Genomic DNA, 5,914 nt, shown 5'->3' on the forward strand with positions numbered 1-5,914 from the left:
CCTTTTTGTTCATATTTTCATTCTTTGGTTCTCTCACATGGATCATTTTGTCAAGAGACATCCTTTTTCAAATATAGCATTTTTTTCATGGTTGATGACCTTGCCAGGGTAATAAGGCACATTTTAGTTGTTTATTTTTTCTCATGGAATAACAATACAATTGCCATAATTTCAGTGATATACCCAATCCATGGTAATGGGATATCCTTTCAAAATTGTCAACCTGATCTCATCCTTTTCCTCAAAATTGTTGCCTTAAAAAAATTCTATCATTCTAATCATCTTGTTTGTCCTACAGAGAGTACTGGCATTATCGAATGGTCCAAACGAGATTCAAGAAGAAAACAATGTTGCCTCAGTACAACATCAGTAGCAGCGAGCAAGGAATGGATTTTCCAAGGTTGATTAACAGATAAGACCAGCAGGGCAATGATGATGTTGACCCAGCCATATGCAAGTTATTTCAAAAAATGATGACCAAAATGCTATCTGAGCAAGCCGCGGTGAGCTCAGAGAAAGGGCCTTCCAAAAAGAAAGTCAAGGGCAAGCCCCTAAAAAAACACGTCAAGATTGCCAAGAAAAGGATCCAGCACGACAGCTCTTCAGAAGAAGAGGATTTAGTGGAAGAAATATCCGAAGAGGAACACGAAATGTTTCTACAAACTCCTCTGCCATTTAAAAAGATTATTCAGATTCAAGAGCCTAAAGTTGTTGATCAGTTGAAGGGTCAGACTCCAGCAACCGAGGATCCAATTCAGCAGCATCTCAAAGAAATGACCCGCATGGTAAGTGATTTGCAAGCTCGAGATAAGGACAAAAGAGTCTACACCAGTGAGGACTTTTACGATGGCCAGAAAGAGGACGGCAGTTTGAAGGATCTCCCTAGGAAATTTATCAAGTTTGATGGATCAAGCGATCCTAAAGCTCACTTTGCAATGTTCTTCGTTGAATGTACCAGATTTAGAAAGGAGAACCGAGCTTTATTCCTATGATTCCCTCGTAGTGTGGAAGGAACATCAACAAAATGGTACGTTGAGCATGTCAATCCCATCGAACTACGAGAGTTCGATAAGGTCGTCAATCTGTTTTTGGAAAGATTCCTATTCAATACATAAGCCTTCCCCACTTTGAATCATCTTTGCAATTTGAAGCAAAAGGATAGTGAAAAGGCTAGAGACTTTATCCACAAGTGGAGATCCACCTGCAACAAAATAAAGAGTCCAATATCAGAGGAAGATGCATTGTCAATCATTTTGAACATTTTTTCTCAACCTCTAAGGGGCCTCATTTCTACCTCCCCATCGCGATCTTTCATCAAATTAACAGAATGAGCAGAAAGACTCGAAATGGGGATATAAAATGGTGTGTATGAGAGCCTCACGCTCTCAAAAAGCTGTCAAGACTCCAAAAAGAAGACACCTATCACCATGAACACCACTAGAGGCGACAACAATGACAATAAGGGTGGTAGCAGCATGGGAGGTCCTAAGCCAGACAAAAACAATAATGAAGGCAAAAGGAGAAACACTTTCAAGCGAGACAGTAAGCCTTTCCAGTCGAGCTCTCCTCAGAAATAAAAAACTCAAGAAAAGCTAAAGCATGGCAACTGGAGTTTTAACCATGACTTTACGCCCCTAGATCAGCCACGCGAAGAAGTCCTTGAGTATATGTTGGCCAAAGAGATGATTAAGCTCCCAAAAGTCGTTGATCCTCCTGTCATTAGGGGAAGGTTTAAGAATCAATTCTGCGAGTTTCATCGAGCATTCAGGCATGATATCGAGCACTGCTTTGTTCTCAATAATATCATTCAAGACTACATTGATAAAAATCTTCTCGTGAAAGGAAAAGAAGAGGACAAACCGGCTAGCTCATCAATGCCTTGAGAGCGATGATGCCAATGCTCCCTCATTTCTTTCATTTTGCTTTTATCATTTTGAAGGGACAGTGTAATCCCAGTTCCTGTTATGTTCTTCTTAGTTTGTCATTTCATTCCTCAGTCACTTGTTAACATTTCATCAATGAAGTATCAATTTTCTTCATATTTTCTTCCAATATTTCTTTTCTCTGCTATACTGGGGCATCTTTTATTATGAAACTCTGTTTTCACGACAAACGTCTTGTATGCAGGCAGGACCAAACAAGATCTTTCATCATCCACTTTTATCAATTTTCATTAATTTCCTTTTTTTTCCCATTCAGGATAAGGGACAATCCTGAGATCATTCATAAGGGTCTGTCCAAAATCGTAAATCCTTTCAAAAAATTTATTTTGCAAAAATCTCTCTCAGAATCAACGAGAGATTTCAAAGCAACAGTCTTTTTCAAAATCTTGGGTTGAGTCTTTTTGTAAAAATGAGTTCTTACTAGTCTCTTTTCAAAATTCAACCTTCAAGTTGAGTCTTTTCATCAAAAATTATTTTTTACCAATCTTTTTTAAGATCAATCCTCGGGTTGAGTCTCTTACCAAAGCTGGTTTCAAACAGGTCTTTTCAAATCAACCCTCGTGTTGATCTTCTTTTACAAAAACTGGTTTCAAACCGGTCTTTTTAAATCAACCCTCGTGTTGATCTTCTATTTACCAAAACTGGTTTCAAACCGATCTTTTCAAAATCAACCCTCGTGTTGATCTTCTCTTACCAAAATTGGTTTCGAACTGATCTTTTCAAATCAACCCTCGGGTTGAGACTTTTACAAAAACTGGTTTTCGAACCGGTCTTTTCAAAATCAACCCTCATGTTGATCTTCTCTTACCAAAACCAGTTTTGAACCGGTCTTTTCAAATCAACCATCAGGTTGAGACTTTTAGAAAAATAGGTTTTCGAACCGGTCTTTTCAAATCAACCCTCGTGTTGATCTTCTCTTACCAAAATTGGTTTCAAACCAGACTTTTCAAATCAACCCTCAAGTTGAGACTATTATAAAAATTGGTTTTCAAACTGGTTTTTTCAAATCAACTCTCGTGTTGATCTTCTCTTACCAAAACTGGTTTCGAACCGGTTTGTTCAAATCAACCCTCGTGTTGATCTTCTGTTTACCAAAACTGGTTTTGAATCGGTCTTTTCAAAATCAACCCTTGTATTAATCTTTTCTTTACCAAAACTGGTTTCGAATCGGTCTTTTCAAAATCAAACCTCGTGTTGATCTTCTCTTACCAAAATTGGTTTCGAACTAGTCTTTTCAAATCAACCCTCAAGTTGAGACTTTTAAAAAAACTGGTTTTTGAACCAAACTTTTCAAAATCAACCCTCGTGTTGATCTTCTGTTTACCAAAACTCATTTCGAATCGATATTTTCAAATCAACCCTCGTGTTGATATTCTCTTACCAAAACTGGTTTCGAACCGGTCTTTTCAAATCAACCCTCGTGTTGATCTTCTTTTACCAAAAACAAGTTTTTGATTCGGTCTTTTCAAATCAACCATCGTATTGATCTTTTCTTACCAAAACTGGTTTCAGATCAGCCTTTTCAAATCAACCCTCAGGTTGAGACTTTTACAAAAACTGGTTTTCGAATCGGTCTTTTCAAATCAACCCTCATGTTGATCTTCTTTTACCAAAACTGGTTTTGAACTAGTCATTCCAAATCAACCCTCGTGTTGATCTTCTTTTACCAAAACTGGTTTTGAACTGGTCTTTTCAAATCAACTCTCGTGTTGATCTTTTGTTTACCAAAATTGGTTTCGAACCAGTATTTTCAAAATCATCCCTCGTGTTAATCTTCTCTTACCAAAACTAGTTTCAAACCGGTCTTTTCAAATCAACCCTCGTGTTGATCTTCTTTTTATTAAAACTAGTTTTGAACCAGTTTTTTCAAATCAACCCTCGGGTTGAGTCTTTTATAAAAACTGGTCTTTTCAAATTAACCCTTGTATTGATCATCTTTCTCGAAATCAACCATCGTGTTGATCATTTTTCAAAATCAACCCTCATGTTGATCATCTTTTTCAAAATCAGCCCTCATGTTGATCATTCTTTTTCAAAATCAACCCTCGTGTTGATCATCTTTCTCAAAATTAACCCTCGTGTTGATCACCTATTTCAAAATCAACCCTCGCATTGATCATCTTTCTTAAAATCAACCCTCGTGTTGATCACCTTTTTCAAAATCAACCCTCGTGTTGATCATCCCATTTCAAAATTCAATCCTCAAGATCAAGACTTTTTCGAACTCGACCTTTGGACCAAGTCCTTTTCCAAAACCAGTTTTCAAACTAGGCTGCTTTCAAAATCCAACTTTAGAGTTGTCCTCTTTTAAAAAATCAACTTTCAAATTAGTCCTTTTCCTAAATCGAGATTACACTGGTTGAACTTTCTAAATTCAGTTTATGCTGGTCGAATTTTTTAAATTCAGTTTACGCTGGTCAAGCTTACTAAATCCAGTTTACGCTGGTCGAACCTCTTAAATCAAGTTTACACTGGTCGAACCTCTTAAGTCCAGTTTACACTAGTTGAACCTCTTAAATCCAGTTTATGCTGGTCGAACTTCCTAAATCTAGCTGGTCAAACTTCCTAAATCCAGTTTGCGCTGGTCGAACTTCTCAAATCCAGTTTACGTTGGTTAAACTTCTAAAATCTAGTTTACACTGGTAGAACTTCCTAAATCCAATTTACGTTGGTCGAACTTCCTAAATCCAATTTTACACTGGTCGAACTTTATAAATCCACTTTATGCTAGTCGAACTTCCTAAATCCAGTTTATACTGGTCAAACTTCTTAAATCCAGTTTATGCAGGTCGAACTTCCTAAATCCAGTTTATGCTGGTTGAACTTCTTAAATCCAGTTTACGCTGGTCAAACTTCCTAAATCTAGTTTTACACTAGTCGAACTTCCTAAATCTAGTTTTACACTGATCAAACTTTTCAAATCCGGTTTACACTGGTCGAACTTTCCAAATCCAGTTTATATGGGTCGAACTTTCAAAACTCAGCTTTTGAGTCAATAACAATCTTTTCAAGGTCCAATGCTTAGTCACAGATTCATCAATCTGATCTGACATCAAGTAATTCTTTCACAAAGGATTCCAGGATATTTTACCATTTTTTACTAAAACTATTTATTGATTTCAAAAAAAATTTACACAAAAGAATCACCTCAAATTACCTCTAGTATTCTTTCTCAAAAGGGTGAAACTTTTTGCAAAAAGAAGCAAATTCAATTCTTTTTTTGTTGGTCAACCAAAAGGATGAAGGAAAAATCCCTGATATGATCGCAAAAGAAAATTCAATGATGTTGAAAAGCCAGAAATGAATTGATATTGATCGTATCTATGGCACATTTTTAAAGGTGATTCTTCTGGCAATAGGGCAGTGAAAATATTCTGCGCGATAAAAAAATCCACTCAATTTTCCCAATCATACAAACATAATTGATTATCTGCAAAAGAGATCTCTCAACTGTTACGACAATAAAGTCGTACATGATACTTCAAGTACAAGGTTTTGATGATGAGCAAGTGAAATCAACTGCATTTCAGCTAAGGCAATGACGAAATTGAAGAATTCAATGAAAAATCTTTGAAGACTAGTGTGCAAATGTTAAATTCATTAAAAGTCTTAGATTCTTGTAAGATCCTTACTTAGAGTGCATATTTAGGTTGCATTTTACCTAAAAAGTCTTTAGAAATTTTTTTCTAAAAGAACCCTTCATGAAAATCTTTTTATAAAACTCTTTTCTTAAATTTTCGTGTTTATTAGTCGACCAATAGACTCACCAGTCGACTAATCCTTTCGCGCCATATTTTCTAAAAAGTCATTTTTGTCAAATTAGTAGACCAAAGGTATTATCAGTCGACTGGACAGAATGTCTGTTTTCTGGAAAATTTAGCAGCAGTCGACTGGACAAAACATATGTTTTCTGGAAATTTAGCAGCAGTCGACTAATGCTTTTATCAGTCGACCAGACAGAATGTATGTTT

This window comes from Nuphar pumila, chromosome 16 (genome assembly GCF_984573655.1).
Source record: "Nuphar pumila chromosome 16, dmNupPumi1.hap1.1, whole genome shotgun sequence".
Taxonomy (NCBI): domain Eukaryota; kingdom Viridiplantae; phylum Streptophyta; class Magnoliopsida; order Nymphaeales; family Nymphaeaceae; genus Nuphar; species Nuphar pumila.